At 39.7% G+C, this 19,023-nt stretch overlaps 1 protein-coding gene across 1 annotated transcript in view; it reads left to right on the forward strand.

The window, feature by feature from the left end:
* The window catches only part of LOC137231148 (protocadherin Fat 3-like), a 307,877-nt gene that overhangs the window by 44,711 nt on the left and 244,143 nt on the right, over positions 1 to 19,023 (forward strand). The gene's annotated exons all lie outside the window — the stretch shown is intronic.

Here is a 19,023-nt window from a genome sequence, read left to right on the forward strand (position 1 = left end):
TAATATACGATATTTGTTTTTCTCTTTCTGACTTACTTCACTCTTTATGACAGTCTCTAGGTCCATCCACGTCTCTACAAATGACCCAATTTCATTACTTTTTATGGCTCAGTAATCCATTGTGTATATGTAACGCATCTTCTTTATTCATTTGTCCGTTGATGGGCATTTAGGTTGCTTCTGTGACCTGGCTATTGTAAATAGTGCTGCAATGAACATTGGGGTGCATGTATCTTTTTGAATTATGGTTTTCTCTGGGTATATGCCCAGTGGGATTGCTGGGTCATATGGTAGTTCTATTTGTAGTTTTTAAGGAACCTCCATACTGTTCTCCATAGTGGCTGTATCAATTTACATTCCCACCAACAGTGCAAGAGGGTTCCATTTTCTCCACACCCTCTCCAGCATTTGTTGTTTGTAGATTTTCTGATGAAGCCCATTCTAACCGGTGTGAGGTGATACCTCATTGTAGTTTTGATTTGCATTTCTCTAATAATTAGTGATATTGAGCAGCTTTTCATGTGCCTCTTGGCCATCTGTATGTCTTCTTTGGAGAGATATCTATTTAGGTCTTCTGCCCTTTTTTTTTTTTTTTTTTTTTTTTTTTTGTGGTACGTGGGCCTCTCACTGTTGTGGCCTCTCCCGTCGCGGAGCACAGGCTCCAGACGTGCAGGCTCAGCGGCCATGGCTCACGGGCCCAGCCGCTCCGCGGCATGTGGGATCTTCCCGGACCGGGGCACGAACCCGCGTCCCCTGCATCGGCAGGCGGACTCTCAACCACTGTGCCACCAGGGAAGCCCTTCTGCCCATTTTTTGATTGGATTTTTGTTTTTGTTTTTTTTTTTAAACATCTTTATTGGAGTATAATTGCTTTACAATGTTGTGTTAGCTTCTGCTGTATAACAAAGTGAATCAGCTGTATGCATAGGTATATCCCCATATCCCCTCCCTCTTGTGTCTCCCTCCCGCCCTCCTTATCCCACCCCTCTAGAAGGTCACAAAGCACCAAGCTGGTCTACCTGTGCTATGCAGCTGCTTCCCACTATCTATCTATTTTACATTTGGTAGTGTATATATGTCCATGCCACTCTATTACTTCATCCCAGCTTACCCTTCCCCCTCCCCGTGTCCTCAACTCCATTCTCTATATCTGCATCTTTATTCCTGTCCTGCCCCTAGGTTCTTCAGAACCTTTTTTTTTTTTTTTTTTTTTTTTACATTCCGTATATATGGGTTAGCATACAGTATTTCTTTTTCTCTTTCTGACTTACTTCACTCTGTATACAGTCTCTAGGTCCATCCATCTCACTACAAATAACTCAATTTCATTTCTTTTTATGGTTGAGTAATATTCCATTGTATATATGTGCCACATCTTCTTTATCCATTAATCTCTTGATGGACACTTATGTTGCTTCCATGTCCTGCCTATTGTAAATAGTGCTGCAGTGAACATTGTGGTACATGACTCTTTTTGAATTATGATTTTCTCAGGGTATATGCCCAGTAGTGGGATTGCTGGGTCGTATGGTAGTTATATTTTTAGTTTTTTAAGGAACATCCATACTGTTCTCCATAGTGGCTGTATCAATTTACATTCCCACCAACAGTGCAAGAGGGTTCCCTTTTCTCCACACCCTCTCCAGCATTTATTGTTTGTAGATTTTTTGATGATGGCCATTCTGACCAGTGTGAGGTGACACCTCATTGTAGCTTTGATTTGCATTTCTCTAATGATTAGTGATGTTGAGCATCTTTTCCTGTGTTTGTTGGCAAGCTGTATATCTTCTTTGGAGAAATGTCTATTTAGGTCTTCTGCCCATTTTTGGATTGGGTTGTTTGTTTTTTTTTATTGTTTGTTTTTTAAAAATTGACCTGTTTATATATTTTGGACACTAACCCTTTGTCCATCGGTTCGTTTGCAAATATTTTCTCCCATTCTGAGGGTTGTCTTTTCGTCTTCTTTATAGTTTCCTTTGCTGTGCAAAAGCTTTTAAGTTTCATTAGGTCCCATTTGTTTATTTTTGTTTTTATTTCCATTACTATAGGAGGTGGGTCAAAAAAGGTCTTGCAGTGATTTATGTCAAAGAGTGTTCTTCCTATGTTTTCCCCTAAGAGTTTTATAGTGTCCATTCTTACATTTAGGTCTTTAATTCATTTTGAGTTTATTTTTGTGTATGGTGTTAGGGAGTGTTCTAATTTCATTCTTTTACATGTAGCTGTCCAGTTTGCCCAGCACCACTTATTGAAGAGACTGTCTTTCCTCCATTGTTTATCCTTGCTTCCTTTGTCATAGATTCGTTGACCATAGGTGCATGGGTCTATCTCTGGGCTTTCTCTTCTCTTCCATTGATCTGTATTTCTGTTTTTGTGCAGGTGCCATACTGTCTTCATTACTGTAGCTTTGTAGTATAGTCTGAAGTCAAGAAGTCTGAATCCTCCAGCTCCTTGTTTTCTTTCTCACGATTGCTTTGGCTATTCGAGGTCTTTTGAACACAAAAATTTTAAGATTTTTTGATCTAGTTCTGTAAAAAATGCCATTGGTAATTTGGTAGGGATTGCATTGAATCTGTAGATTGCTTTGAGTAGTGTAGTCCTTTTCACAATATTGATTCTTCCAATCCAAGAACATGGCATATCTCTCCATCTGTTGGTGTCATCTTTGATTTCTTTCATCAGTGTCATAGTTTTCTGAGTACAGGTCTTTTACCTCCTTTGGTAGGTTTATTCCTAGGTATTTTATTCTTTTGATTGCAATGGTGAATGGGATTGTTTCCTTAATTTCTCTTTCTGATCTTTTATTGTTAGTGTATAGGAAAGCAAGAGATTTCTGTGCATTAATTTTGTGTCCTATAACTTTACCAAATTCATTGATTAGCTCTAGTAGTTTTCTGGTGGCATTCTTAGAATTCTCTATGTATAATATCATGTCATCTGCAAACAGTGACAGTTTTTCTCCTTTTCTATTTCAGATTCCTTTTATTTCTTTTTCTTCTCTGATTGCCATGGCTAGGACTTCCAAAACTATGTTGAATAATAGTGGCAAGAGTGGACATCCTTGTCTTGTTCCTGATCTTAGAGGAAATGCTTTCAGTTTTTCACCATTGAGAATGATGTTTGCTGTGGGATTTTCATATATGGCCTTCATTATGTTGAGGTAGTTTCCCTATATGCCCACTCTCTGGACAGTTTTTATCATAAATGGGTGTTGAATTTTGTCAGAAGCTTTTTCTGCATCTATTGAGATGATCATATGGTTTTTATTCTTCAATTTGTTAATATGGTTTATCACACTGATTGATTTGCATATATTGAAGAATCCTTGCATCCCTGGGATAAATCCCACCTGATCATGGTTTATGATCCATTTAATATGTTGTTGGATTCTTTTTTGCTAGTATTTTTTTGAGGATTTTTTCATCTATATTCATCAGTGATATTGATCTGTACTTTTCTTTTTTTGTCGTATCTTTGTCTGGTTTTGGTATCAGGGTGATGGTGGCCTCATAGAATGAGATTGGGAGTGTTCCTCCCCCTGCAATTTTTTGGAAGAGTTTGAGAAGGATAGGTGTTAGCTCTTCTCTAAATGTTTGCTAGAATTCACCTGTGAAGCCATCTCGTCCTGGGCTTTTGTTTGTTGTAAGATTTTTAATCACAATTTCAATCTCATTACTTGTGATTGGTCTGTTCATATTTTCTATTTCATCCTGCTTCAGTCTCAGAAGGTTATACCTTTCTAAGAACTTGTCCATTTCTTCCAGGTTGTCCATTTTATTGGCATAGAGTTGCTTGTAGTAGTTTCCTATGATGCTTTGTATTTCTGTGGTGTCTTTTGTAACTTCTCCTCTTTCATTTCTAATTTTATTGATTTGAGTCCTCTTCTTCATTATGAGTCTGGCTAATAGTTTATCAATTTATTTTATCTTCTCAAAGAATCAGCTTTTAGTTTTATTGATCTTTGCTATTGTTTTCTTTGTTTCTATTTCATTGATTTCTGCTCTGATCTTTATGATTTCTTTCCTTTTGCTAACTTTGTGGCTTTTTTGTTCTTCTTTCTCTAGTGCCTTTAGGTATAAGGTTAGATTGTTTATTTGAGATTTTTCTTGTTTCTTGAGTTAGGATTTTATTGCTATAAACTTCCCCCTTAGAACTGCTTTTGCTGCATCCCATAGATTTTGGATTGTTGTGTTTTCACTGTCATTTGTCTCTAGGTATTTTTTGATTTCCTCTTTGATTTCTTCAGTGATGTCTTGGTTATTTAGCAACGTATTGTTTAACCTCCATGTGTTTGTGTTTTTTACATTTTTTTCCCCTGTACTTTATTTCTAAGCCCATAGTGTTGTGGTCAGAAAATATGCTTGATATGATTTCAATTTTCTTGAATTTACTGAGGCTTGATTTGTGACCCAAGATATGATCTATCCTGGTGAATGTTCCATGTGAACTTGAGAAGAAAATGTAATCTGCTCTTTTCAGATGGAATGTCCTGTAAATATCAATTAAATCTATCTGGTCTAGTGTGTCATTTGAAGTTTGTGTATCCTTATTAAATTTCTGTCTGGATGATCTGTCCATTGGTGTAAGTGAGGTGTTAAAGTCCCCCACTATTATGTTACTGTTGATTTCATCTTTTATAGCTGTTAGCAATTGCCTTATATATTGAGGTGCTCTTATGTTGGGTGCATATAAGTTTATAATTGTTATATCTTCTTCTTGGATTGATCACTTGATCATTATGTATTGTTCTTCCTTGTGTCTTATAACATTTTTAATTTTAAAGTCTATTTTATCTGATATGAGTATTGTTACTCCAGCTTTCTTTTGATTTCCTTTTGCATGAAATATCTTTTTCTATCCCTTCACTTTCAGTTTGTATGTGGCCCTAGGTCTGAAGTGGGTCTTTTGTAGATAACATATATACGGTCTTGTTTTTTTTTTTTTAATTTTTAATTTTTTTTGGCTACATTGTGTCCTTGTTGCTGCACACAGGCTTTCTCTAGTTGTGGTGATCAGGGGCTGCTCTTCGTTGCATTGTGGGGGCTTCTCATTTGTGGTGGCTTCTCTTCTTGCAGAGCATGGGCTCTAGGCATGCAGGCTTCAGTAGTTGCAGCACGCAGGCTCAATAATTGTGTCTCGTGGTCTCTAGAGCACAGGCTCAATAGTTTTGGTGCTTAGGTTTAGTTGCTCTGTGGCATGTGGGATCTTCCTGGACCAGTGATGGAATCCATGTCCCCAGCATTGGCAGGCAGATTCTTAATCACTGCACCACGAGGAAAGAACCTGGGTCTTTTTTTTTTGTATCCATTCAGCGAGCCTATGTCTTTTGGTTGGATCATTTAATCCATTCACATTTAAGGTAATTATCAATTTGTATGTTCCTATGACCATTTTCTTAATTGTTTTGGGTTTGTTTTTTAGGTCCTTTTCTTTTCTTGTGTTTCCCACTTAGAGAAATTCCTTTAACATTTGTTTTAGAGCTGGTTTGGTGGTGCTGAATTCTCTTAGCTTTTGTTTGTCTGTAAAGCTTTTGATTTCTCTGTGGAATCTGAATGAGATCCTTGCCGGGTAGAGTAATCTTGGTTGTAGGTTCTTCCCTTTTGTCACTTTAAATATATCATGCCACTCCCTTCTGGCTTGTAGAGTTTCTGCTGAAATTATCTGTTAACTTTATGGGAGTTCCCTTGCATGTTATTTGTCGTTTTTTGCTTGTTGGTTTTAATTTTTCTTTGTCTTTAACTCTTTTTCAATTTGATTACTATGTGTCTTGGTGTGTTTCTCCTTGGGTTTATCCTGCCTGGGACTCTGTGCTTCCTGGACTTGGGTGGCTCTTTCCTTTCCCATGTTAGGGAAGTTTTTGACTATAATCTCTTGAAATATTTTCTAGGGTACTTTCTCTCTCTCTTCTCCTTCTGGGACCCCTATGATGTGAATGTTGTTGTGTTTAATGTTGTTCCAGAGGTCTCTTAGGTTGTCTTAATTTCCTTTCATTCTTTTCTCTTTTTTCTGTTCTGCAGCAGTGAATTCCACCATTCTGTCTTCCAGGTCACTTATCTGTTCTTCTGCTTCAGTTATTCTGTTATTGTTTCCTTCTAGTATCTTTTTCATTTCAGTTATTGTATTGTTCATCTCTGTTTGTTCTTTAATTCTTCTAGGTCTTTGTTAAACTTTTCTTGCATCTTCTTGATCTTTGCCTCCATTGTTTTTCCAAGGTCCTGGATAATCTTCACTATGATTATTCTGAACTCTTTTTCTGGAAGATTGCCTATCTCCACTTCATTTAGTTGTTTTTCTAGGGTTTTATCTTATTCCTTCATCTGGTACGTAGCCCTCTGCCTTTTCATCTTGTCTCTCCTTCTGTGAATGTGGTTTTTGTTCCACAGGTTGCAGGATTGTAGTTCTTCTTGCTTCTGCTGTCTGCCTTCTGGTTGATTAGGCTATGTAAGAGGCTTGTGCATGCTTCCTGATGGAGGGACTGGTGGAGGGTAGAGCTGGGTGTTGCGCTGGTGGGCAGAGCTCAGTAAAACTTTAATCAGCTTGTCTACTGATGGGTGGGGCTGAGTTTTCTTCCTGTTGGTTATTTGGCCTGAGGTGCCTCAGCAATGGATGCTATGGGCTCTTTAGTGGAGCTAATGGTGAACTCTGGGAGGGCTCATGCCAAGGGGTGCTTCCCAGAACTTCTGCTGCCAGTGTCCTTGTCCTCACGGTGAGCCACAGCCACCCCCCGCTTCTGCAGGATACCCTCCAACACTAGCAGGTAGGTCTGGTTCAGTCTCCTGTGGGGTCACTGCTCCTTCCCCCGGGTCCTGATATGCACACTACTTTGTGTGTGCCCTCCAAGAATGGAGTCTCTGTTTCTCCAGTCCTGTCAAAGTCCTACAATCAAATTCCCCTAGGCTTCAGAGTCTGATTCTCTGGGAATTGCTCCTCCCACTGCTGGACTCCCAGGTTGGGAAACCTGACATGGGGCTCAGAACCTTCACTCCAGGGGGTAGACTTCTGTGGTATAAGTGTTTGTGAGTCACCCACCCAGCAGTTATGGGATTTGATTTTACTGTGATTGTGCCCCTCCTACTGTCTCATTGTGGATTCTCCTTTGTCTTTGGATGTGAGGTATCTTTTTTGGTGAGTTCCAGCATCTTCCTGTCAGTGATTGTTCAGTTGTTAGTTGTGATTCCGGTGCTCTTACAAGGGGGAGTGAGCACATGTCCTTCTACTCTGCCATCTTGAACCAATCCTCCCCTATTAATCTTTTTTATGTAACTTGCCTTTTTCTGTCTTCCTGTACCCATTTGGAAGTGGATTTATTTTATGTCTTAATATCGTTGTCCCATTTTTAACCTGTGCGTGGCAACTCTTGGAAGCAGACTCTACTAATCTCTCTCCCTCCTCTCCTGGATCGGGAGTGGCTTGCCTTAAGACTGCATCTTTTTTATTATATAGCTGTGTAAGAATTTAGATCAGTTCTCTCAAGCAGTCATCCTCCTCCACCTTACTTCTCTTGGGTTGCCAAAGGAGAAATCCCTGGCTTATTCATCAAAGAGAGCCCTTTTATTGATGTCATTGTAAATTCCTGCTCACATCAGATGTAGAGGTGATTATGGGAAGGAACAGTGAAGCCACTGAAAGGTATTAGAGGGGAAATTGAGGGTGGGTACCATTGTTCACTGTACCCTACTTTCATGGGAGTCCTGTACCCTACTTCCATGGGAGTCCACTGTACCCTACTTCCATGTAAGGCTGAGTGGCCTTTACCATCTTTCTGGCTAAGGACTCTCTGTTCCAGCATAAAGTTTGCATTCGCATGGCACAATTGGACTACTTTCTGAGTTCCTCGTAAATGTGTGACATTTTGTGAGTTACTGAGTAGTCGTGGTGACAGTGGTTGGGAAGATAACTGAGACATGGATCATGTGCTCAGGGAGCTCTTCATTAATAAATATGGGAATAATCAACATAAAGGGCATAATATGATTTAGGCCAGAGGAAAGAAAGGAGCAAAATGTGGTGGGTGTTTGAAAGGGGGGAGATTACATGTAGGTTGGGATGTAGGTTATATGTAGGTTACATGGGGGAGAATGAAGAGGGAAGGCTGCAGTGAAGAGGGGCCATTTGAGGAGCTCATGTTGTATGGGGGTGGGGCAGCCAGGGAAAATGTGCCTCAAGTGATTGCAATGTTAAGGAAGGGTAATCCTCAGGCATCCTTCACTTCTGTCATTGTCAATGACCTTGGACAACCTTGTTAAAGAAAGGATTGCCCAGGAAGCCTGCTAGACCTTTTGAAAAAGTAAGATCTGTTGAGCCCAATAAAGTATTGATCTGCAAACCTCCTATCTAGCTTCAGATGGAGATCTGACCCTACACCTTGTCAATATTGTACCTGTCAGCAGGGAAACTGGGGGAAGCATCAGCCATGTACTCTGAGGTCCACTTTTTTTTCAGTAGATAATCTTATTTACATTAATACAGAATCAGTTTACATTCTTGGATCTGACACTAGTAGATGCTTTATTTTAGTAAATTATGAAGGAAAACAAAAAGGAAATTATTCAGAAGTGTTCTCCATGAACCTGTCTTACCACAGCAGGGGGATCTGGAAACACAACGGAACTGGCACATCCTTCAAGCCGTGGCTGGGGAAACAGTGTTTTGCTTTGGCTGGATGATGGAGAACTTTCTACTGCTGTGACTGTGCTTTCCTTTTCTGAACAAACATTAATGCAGAAAAACATGATTATTAACATTAAATAATTTAAACACACTTCTGAAAACAGAGGTCAGCAGTGTGAGTAGTTTCCCTAAGTCAGATTTTCATGTACCACCTTCTACTGACATGCCACTGATGGGTAACCCCTGTACCCCTACTTACGTCATATTTTCCTTTAAATCAGTCCTCTGTTTTACTTAAGTAAATCGAATCTCATCCTAAATAGTGTCTGGAAATCATGAGTCTGATGTACCATGTGTTTACGCAAATTATAAACCACCTACATAGCCTATCTCATGTGTTTTATATAAAGTGATGCTGAGATGCCAAATTTGTTTGTACGGAATTTAATATCTTCTGCCTTTAAAATCATTTCAGCTTTGGGGGAAAAATAAAATTACTTCTTCACCATCTTTGTAGCAGTCCTATTAAGCCCTTCCCCTTCATCTCTACCCCTCCCCCTACCGTCATCCTCGCCCCGCCCTTCCAGATTCTGTAACATTCTAAGCCTGCAGGGATCAAGGAGGACATAATAAAAGAGATCTTGGGTATTTTAGGATTTGAAGTTCAATGAAAGGAAATTACCGACACACTGAGTCGCCATTTAATGGGAGATGGTGATATAAATCTGGTAATGTTTCCTACGGTCCTAGTTGTAATAACTGTATAATATCATACACTTTATCAAAATAATTTAAAAGCTGGCAAATGAAGTTGTTATGGAGCCTCTGTGTAAAATGAAGCGAAAGTCAGAGGGTCTAGAAGTTGATGAAGGAGGAAGAACAGACTATATTCAGTCCTACAGGACCAAATTAGAGGAGAACTATAAAGCTCTGTAGCCAGAATAGATTTCTCAAAGTCAAGTTCATGGGGCTCTGAGTCTCTGGGCTCTGTTATTCTACAGAGAGTAAAAAATGATGCTCTCATCCCCTCATTTGTTTTAACCATTATTCTTCTTCTGAGCTGATGTAAGTTAGCATGCAAAGTTGCTTGATTTGTAGACTGTGATTAAGTTTACTAGAACATTTCTGGTATAATAAACTGACTTTATGAGGGGCCTGCTATCAGCAGGTTGCACGTTTAGTGCATAGCTCAACACATTGATTTTTATAGCCCATAATGAAATGTCTGCTGTTATCAAAAATTTAATGAAAATTATGATGGTATATCTCAGTGTCCTTATTAAAAAATCAGGTCTTGGGCTTCCCTGGTGGCGCAGTGGTTGAGAGTCCGCCTGCCAATGCAGGGGACACGGGTTCGTGCCCCGGTCCGGGAGGACCCCACATGCTGCGGAGCGGCTGGGCCCGTGAGCCATGGCCGCTGAGCCTGCACGTCCGGAGCCTGTGCTCTGCAACGGAAGAGACCACAACAGTGAGAGGCCCGCGTACCGAAAAAAAAAAAAAAATCAGGTCTTGATATTTCTAAAACTTTCATTATTACTTTAATCAGTTTGTACTCTCATTGTCTTTCTTGGGCACTAAAATTCTTGAAGTTTCACATTTTTGCCGGTTTGTTTTGTCACTGTTTTCTTCACATGCATAATCTAGAACATGATTATAGAGGAATGATGGAGCATAATAAAGGGAGATTTCTCTTTCGTTTTTTTTTTGGAAAATAAGCATAAGTTGGAAAATCACGCTCCTGTGTTTTCCTTTACTCTCATATTACTACCACACTTTACTTCCTGTCTGACACTGGATATGTGGGTTTTCCACACAGCAGGCATTTCTGCAACACCAGCTGGGTGTCCTATAGTTCAGCTCAGTTCTGACATTATCTACCTGGAGGTAGCATCACATCCCTCAAGTTGAGGATTCAGTTTCACAAGACTGCCTTCACTTAGGCACCAGTGGCACGTCTCACGTTGTCACCTGTACTTCTTACGGACTAGGCTATAAATCAGGGTTCCCATGACCCCCTGCTAGTGTTCCATAATTTGCTAGAACAGCTCACATAAGTCAGGGGGACACTACGTTTACCAGTTTATTATATAATCAAGTATACCGATGAACAGCCAGATGGAATAGGTACACACGTCAAAGCATGTGGGAAGAGGTGCGGGGCTTCCATCCCCTCTCCGGACACACTACTCTCCCCGCACCTCCACGTGTTCCAGCCTGGAAGCTGCCTGAAACCCGTACTTTGGGGATTTGTATGGAGGCTTCATCACATGGGCATGCTCAATCATTAACTCAGTCTCCTGTACATCTCTTCCCAAAGGATGAGGATGGGGTGGGAAGTTCCAAGCTTCTAATCATGGCTTAGTCTTGAGAGTTTCAAGCTTCTAATCATGGCTTGGTCTTTCTGGTGACCAACCCCCCATCCTGAAGCTATACAGGAGCTTACCAAGAGTCACCTCGTTGAACAAAAGACACCTCCATTGTTCAGGAAATTCCAAGGGATTTAGGAGCTCTTTGTCAGGAACCAAACACCAAATATTAGAACAAAATGATGCTCCTTGTGCTGTTATCATTTAGGAAATTAGAAGCATGTTAGGAACTCTGTGCCAACTACTGGGAGCAGAGACCAGTACATAGATAGGTATTTTTTTCTATTATTTCACAAAGTAGGTATTTTTACTGTAATAATACTGCAAGTTTTCTTGATTTGGTCTTCAATTAAAAATTTCTGATTACTTGGAGGGTCACTAATGTTTGATTTAGAATTATTGAAAAAAAGAAGGTTTTCTAAAAAATTAAATAGTATTGCAATTAATTGCAATTAAATAGCTTGTAAATGTTAGGTTTAAATTTAGAGTCCGAGAATCTGAGCACTTTAGATGCATTAATTTGTTTGACCACTTCTGGTTTATTTTCAAATCTCATCTTCTGTGAATGTGATATCAGTTATAAGGCATTTTTAAATAATTAAACTCTATAGGACTTCTTCTTCTAGAAGATTTTTTGGCCAAGGATGTACATGCACCTTTAAATCTTTAAAAGTATTTTACATTCAGTGAAAAGCTTTATGTTATTTCATTATATTTCTCTGCTTTCTTTATCAGCTTAGGGTCAGAAGTATAGTATATTGACCTTTCTGTCATCTTCATAGTCTCATTTTACCTATTATTTTAAACTCAGAGGAAAATAAAACACTGAGTTCTTGACCTTTCCTATGACTCTGTGGGCACCCACATTTGTCTAGCCTTTCCTGTATGTTTATTTTGCTGTGCTGTTTGCTTTTACGAATGTTAATATAAAGAGCTTCTCATAGTTGTGAAAGAAAGAACGACGACTTTTAACTGAGGATTACTAGGAAACATTTTTCATATAAGGACCCATTTGCGCACATACACGTTGGTCACTTCCACATTTTAATTGTGTATGTCAGATATTTAATGCAATATGAATCAACATAGCAACAATAACAGGGGACTTCTGCAGCAAGATGAACCATGAATTCTAAGCCCTTGATTCTTCGGTCTTCCCAGGCACCACACTAAAAGCAGGAGCCTTCTCCATCTCTCCATCTCTCCCTGAAGGGTGCTATAATCCTGGGCCAGACCCTTATTTCCTTATCTCATGCTGAATTAGGGCCATAGACATCTGCAAGACTTCTCTGCCTTTTTACTTTCTCCCTAGCTGTCCATCCATGTTACCAGAGTGACTTCCCACTTTCAGACATTTTCAGCATTAACTCCCTCACCATATTAAATCCAAACGCCTGTGTCTGGGTTTCAAAAGCTGCCATAATTGGTCTCAGTCTCTGTATTCTACCTTGTTTTTCTCTAAATGCCGAGAGACCCCTCCGTTCATCTTTGGTTCCATTGATTGGCAAACATACCACGCTTCTTATTTCCAAAACATCAGTTATGACTCCCTTCCCCCAGGTTCTCTGGACTGTATTTCCTAAGTCTCCTTCATTTTGTCAGTACTTATCTATCCTGTAAAGTTCATCTTGATTCTTACCTTCATCATGTACACAAATCACTGTTCTTCCTCATTTGAAGACAGCGCTTGTTTCTGCCACTAATTTAACACAACTACCAATTGAATGGTTACTTTTCAGGAGCACATGCACTGTGGAAAATAAGGGACACCTTTTAAATGTTCATTTGATGATAATAATTCCCAAATTGGAGACTTGTGTACATTTATGCTTATTAATCACAACCTTTTATTTTCAATAATTCCAGTTTTCCAGCAACTTTCCTAACCTATAAAATGAAGGAGTTAAGTGTCTCATTTTTAGAATATTTTCACCATTAAAATTTCAGTCAAATTTAAGAGTACATAGTTTAACATATGCTTATGATGTCATATGTATGTGATACATATAGAGTAAGAATAGTTTTTAAAAGAAACTGATAACTCACTACATCAAGTTTTGAATGTGAAAAGGAGACTGCTTTGCTGTCGTATAATGGAACATTTTTTCTGCTAAATTGCAGTTCTCTGTGCTTGAATCTGCATGGGTAACTAGACCTGAATAAAACTGTTTTTTTTAGCTCAAACTATTTAACAAAACAATGCCTAAAACACTAAATCTTTTTATTTCTATTAACATTATCAATCAGTCCAGCAATACATTTTTATCAAAGTAGTCACAAAATTGTAACATCATAAAATGATAGAGCTAAAAGTGACTTTGACAATCAATTTTAACCAGAATTTTGACCTATACAAGACCACAAGGAAGCCTTTTACTTTGGTCTGTATGGTAGATTAGATTATTGTCGAAAATGTTCACTACCTTCCCTGTCTCCATGGGAGAAATATATTTTCTCACTCTGGGATCTTGCACTTGGCCATATGGCTTGATTTGCCCTCAAGGTTGGTGGAGTCTGCTACCTGTCCTTTGATGACTGGTGTGGCCAGGTGGCTCCCTTTGACCAGTGGAATATTAGCATTCATGACACAAAAAGAGGTTTGAAAGGTGTCTTGTGCTTTGCCATTGCTGTGAGAAGAACTTCCCCCAGGTAGCCTGGGTACCTGAATGCATGTGTGTCGAGCAGACCCAGCCTCCTCCACAATGAGGAATCAAGCTCAGCTGACCCAAAACTTGAAGCAGAGATGCTGACCAGCCTAGATCCCAGCTGACTTGGGTACCCATAAGCACGAGAATAAAATGCTTATGATTGATTTTATGCCATTGAATTTGGGGTAGTTTGTTATGTAACATTATTGTGGCAACCGCTAACTGATGTAATAGCATAGGACAGCCATATTTGCTTTTAAATCATTTCCATTTCCGGTAGAAACTTTCCTAACTAACTGGTTTACTGAGTTCCTTTCTGGGTTCACAGACACTCCCTTCCCACTCCGATAAAACAGTCTGACTGATGCCCGTGACTCACTGATCACTGGCAGCTGGTAGCTTATTCGTTAAAGTGCCCATATGCTTCTGCCCCCAACAGTTGTTAGGTGCTTACAAGAATAAATTTTAGTTGTGCTCAAACTTGCTGATACCAGTTGTACTTATATGTTTCAATTAAATATTAGTGAAACACATCTGTTTAAAGATAGTTGCTTCTGGGAAACCGCATTAAATGCTGGGAAAAAGCTAGTTTCCAAAAAATTTCTGTCAAATAAGGGAAGTGAGGTAATTGTATAAGAATGGAAAAATTGTAAGCTCTAGAAGGTTGCTATGGAAGTATCCCTAAGTTATTACTTTACTTTAAAGAATGCCTAACTGGAAATCATAGGCAAACCTGTGTGTGCCGTTCACATACGACAGAGCTGAGAGAGGACTTGGCCATCTCAAATGATGGGTGAATGAACTCATATCTATGTATTTTATGTTAAAATTACATGTTTAAGGCATGATTTCCTACTTTAATCACCTGTTTTGATTAACTGACCAACTATTGGGTTGGAAAGCAGCTTTGTTAGGGATATTTCATTGGGGTTTGCTCCCTTGTAGTAAATTGTTGGGACATTTATGAAGTTTGGACTGTTGGAGTAAACATTCCTTCATGTTTTTTCTTTATTATAATATTTCTTCCTATAGGTAGGCATATATTTGGATGTTCTACACATCTAGAATTTGCTGGGCCTCTTTGGATTTTCCACGTACAATTTTAAGGGTCACAATTTTCAGGGTTATTAAATCTAGAAATAATTTTAGATAATATATACTAATGGCAACTGGAAGCTGAGGTGGGTGAACAATTATATATAAATATTTTATGTATGTATTCTTTATGAAGTACATACATATACACACATACTTCATATACTTCATAAAATTTTATGTATATATATTACTCCTACATAAACAAATTATAAGCAACTGTCAAAATAAATGGATGAACAAAAACAAGTTGTGATTCAACTCTTTAGTCTTGAATCCTATTTGCACAAAGTTAATCTGCAACATGCAATGATTCATGTTAGTTCCCCTTGCGATGAGTGCCAAGTAGAAAAGATATGGTGATAGAATAAGGGACGTTTTTCTGGAGACCAGCCCATCCCAGGAGACAGTCTATCTTGAGGACGATAAACACAGTGTTTGCTGATTGTGTGCCCTGTTTACTCTTGCCTGTTTACGTCGTGGGTGGCTTCCTGTCCTCTGTGATGGGCACTACTGGATTTTGAGGACCACAGGAATATCAAGAGAAGAGGGAAGGGAAAAAATAGCTCTGAATTAGGACGTGCCCCTCCCAAGGGGCACTTTGTAAAGTGTTGTAATGTGTTTGGAAAGGTGGTTTGTAGTGAGGAAAACCTGGAGTCAGGGAGAGGTACAGAAAGAAGGTAGATCAGTTGGGAGTCTACTGAAATCCACCAATATGAGTTGATAAGAGGCTGGATTTGGGTGGCAGGAGGTATTCTATCCATGGAGCTTGAGAGCTTACAGTGTAAAATGAAATTTGGAAGATGGAAACAGTAGAACTCAACTTCTTACTCTGTTGCCTCATTTATAGAACAAGAATAAGTGATTCGCTTTGGCCTCCTATAAAGAGGCTGTTTAGGAAGTATAAATTAATTTTCATTGAACGGTAACTTTGCTGTGAACAAAGGTAATTTCAGCACTGGATGGAACTTTACTAATCATCAGTCTATCTTTTATCCATTACTTTTACCTGAAATTTACAATCTGATTTAACTTTTATAAAATAAGCCTCTGAAATAAGCATGCTCATCCTTGTTTTATAGACAAGAAAACTAGGGTATAGAGTTCGAATGATTTCTCCATAGTTACAATTAAGTTATGGGGCTGGTACTGGAACATAATCTTCAGAATTCTACTCCTGTGCAAATTCTAGTTCAGTGCTCTGTCTAAAGCCCAGACCAATTCTCTGGAAAATCTTCCTCTCTCATCTTGGTGTTATCTCCTCAGAAAAGATCGTACCACTAACCATTTTATTCCCATTAAAGCAAAATCAAATCTGAGTCTTATCTGTGACAAGCTTTGCTCCTGAGTTGAGAGGCATTAGGATTTTTTACTTGGTGTGTAGGTTGGAGTATTATAATGTTTATCAGACAAAATTTTTGACACCAAACGGCCACATCAAGAATTAAACCTTAGATCATTTTCTGAAGCATCTTAGATACTGTGACAGTCAGATAAGCCTGGTTCTATCAAGATACTGGCTCCGTAACACCTCCTAGATTCTCTACTCATTAGTTTTCCTCATTTGGGTTCCGGAGACGTTTTAGCTAGCAGTTCAGTGAACGCCCTAAAGAGTTGAATCCAGTTTCTTTTGCAACTTTTACAGTCACTGATGACCTGTTCACTTGAATAAGCTTCTGGTCTCACCTTCAATTCAGGAAGAGCTAGTGATGTACTTCTCAGTGCAATTGGAATCCTGGTGCTTTCTGGAAGGCTTCGTTAAAGTGGCCTTGCACAAAGTGAGAGCCACCGGGTGCATTGGCTATGTCATTCATTCATCCATGCATTTACTCCTTTATTTCACAGACTGTTTATTGAGCTAGTGCACTTTGAGAGAACGAACCAGGTGCTGACCTTGCCCTAAAGTAACTTAACGTCTAGAAAGGGTGATAAGACCTCTCCCTTCAAGCCTTTGCTGACCCACTGAAGCAGATGATATTCTTCCTTTTGTGTCTTGGGACACAAAAGTTTTCTTGGGACTTTATTAAGTCTTGTGTCCTATTGTATTGCATTTCTGTATGTCCAGGTCTCTGTGAGTATTGTGAGGGCTTGCAGAAATTCTGTCCATTCACTTCTACCGCTCTAGTACCAGGCATAGCACAGGATAGGTTTTTAATAAACGTGTGGTGAGTATATAAGCACGTAAGAAAGTTAGGTGCAGAATGAAGTACAATTCCATTGGGAAGATGGTAGAGGCATTGGCATCTGAGCTGGCTTTGAAGGATGGACATGAAGGAAAAGGAGAGAAGGCATTACAGCAGTGGAAGCAACGTATTAAAGATATGGAAATGGGAAAGAATTAAAGCTTCTGTGATTCCAGGAGTGATTCCTTTTGGATGGAGTGTGGGGTTCACCAAGGTAAGAAAATGGAAATCATGTTGGAAAAGGAGCTTTGGTCCTTTTGGGTCTGATATGGGGTTTTGCAGAGGAGGCAACAAATAGCCAATAATGTTGCAGCTCACTGGCCTTTGCACCAGTTCTAAAGACTCCACCTCTTAGGTTTTAAGGTAAAGAAAGGTGAGGCATCAGAATGGGAATATCATGTTATGAGAATCAAAGCCTGGGCAGTCCTTCAAGGAGCTCAGGACTGAGTAGGACTAAGATGGGAAAGAAGCCAGGGCCCTTGGAATGGGCCCATCCCACCCTAGGGCACTTGAGTGTTGTTTTCATTTGTCAGTCTTGGGCCACGCTGTTTCAAAACACGTGTGCTGGATTTTTTTAGATGAACTTTGCAGAGGCTGAGTGCTCAGAGGACTTTGTTGCTCTGCCCCTTAGCTCTTTGCACGTGCTGCCAACATAGTACCTCAAATACGGTAAGTCCCCTACATACGAACCTTCAAGTTGTGAACTTTCAAAGATGCGAACATGTGTTCGCATGTCCAATCATGTAAGTTAGTTCACGTGTCTGGCGTACATTGTCACGTGCGTGCATCCTCTACAGGTGGTTGTGCTTTTGTGTACTTTACAGTACTGTATAGAGTACAGTCGTACACTATCTTTATTTCAAGGCCAGGATGTCCGGAAGCAAGCGTAAAAGCAACAGTGATGTAGCTGGTACTGCTAAGAAGCGTCAAGCGATAACGATGGAAACAAAAATGAAAATAGTTCAGAGTGGAGCGAGGAGAAAAGATGGTAGACGTTGCTCATTCATATAACATGAATCGTTCAACTATCGGCACGATTCTAAAGAACAAGAACAAGATCATGGAACGTGAAGTCTGCTGTGCCATGATGTCAACAATAATATTGAAGAAGTGTGGAAAAGTGATGGAGGAGATGGAGAAACTTCTCAGTGTGTGGATGCAAGACCAGCGTCAGGGTTGAGTCCCACTCAGCTGAATGCTGATTCAAGAGAAAGCTAAAAGCCTTTATGAAGATTTGAAGAACACTGCAAGGAATCAGAGGGTGCGTCTTGTAATGCCAGCCATGGCTGCTTTCGTCAGTTCAAGGCTAGAGCCAATGTTAACATCGTAAAAGTAAGTGGCGAGGCAGACAGTGCAGATATGGTAGCTGCCCAGGAATTTCCTGAAACGCTTCAAGAAATTATTGATGAAGGCACGTATTTACCTGAGCAGGTTTTTAATGTGGATGAGACAGGACTGTACTGGAAGAGGATGCCAGACTGAAGTTGCATCAGTAAGGAGGAAACGTTGATGCCTGAATATAAAGCAGCAAAGGATAGGCTAACTCTGTTGTTTGGTGGCAATGCTTCCAGCGATATGAAGCTAAGCCTCTCTTAGTTTGTCGCTCAGAGAACCCAAGAGCCCTTGAAAACATAAGCAAGTGCTCTCTTCCTGTTGTGTGGAAGAGTAATGCCAAAGCCTGGGTTACACAGTCCATTTTCTAGGACTAGTTTTTCCACCACTTTATCCCAGAAGTAGAGAAATATTGCTGGGAGAAGGACATCCCATTCAACTTTTTTTGCTGCTTGACAATGCTCCGGACCACCCCCCATTCGTGGATGACTTTCATCATAACGTCAAAGTCGTGCATCTGCCACCAAATACTACATCGCTCGTCCAACCTATGAACCAGGGAGTTATAGCAACTTTAAAGAAATACTATTTATGTCACACTTTTTGTCAGGCAGTAAAGGTGAGTGATGAATCAGGAACAACCTTGTGACAATTTTGGAAGGACTATAACATCTACAAGGCCATAAAAAACATTGACTTTGCTTGGAGTGAGGTTACGGCCGACACCATGAGAAGGGTTTGGAAGAATCTGCCCGCAGTTTGTTCACGATTTTCGTGGATTTGAGAAGGTGG

This window comes from Pseudorca crassidens, chromosome 9 (assembly GCF_039906515.1).
Source record: "Pseudorca crassidens isolate mPseCra1 chromosome 9, mPseCra1.hap1, whole genome shotgun sequence".
Classification (NCBI taxonomy): domain Eukaryota; kingdom Metazoa; phylum Chordata; class Mammalia; order Artiodactyla; family Delphinidae; genus Pseudorca; species Pseudorca crassidens.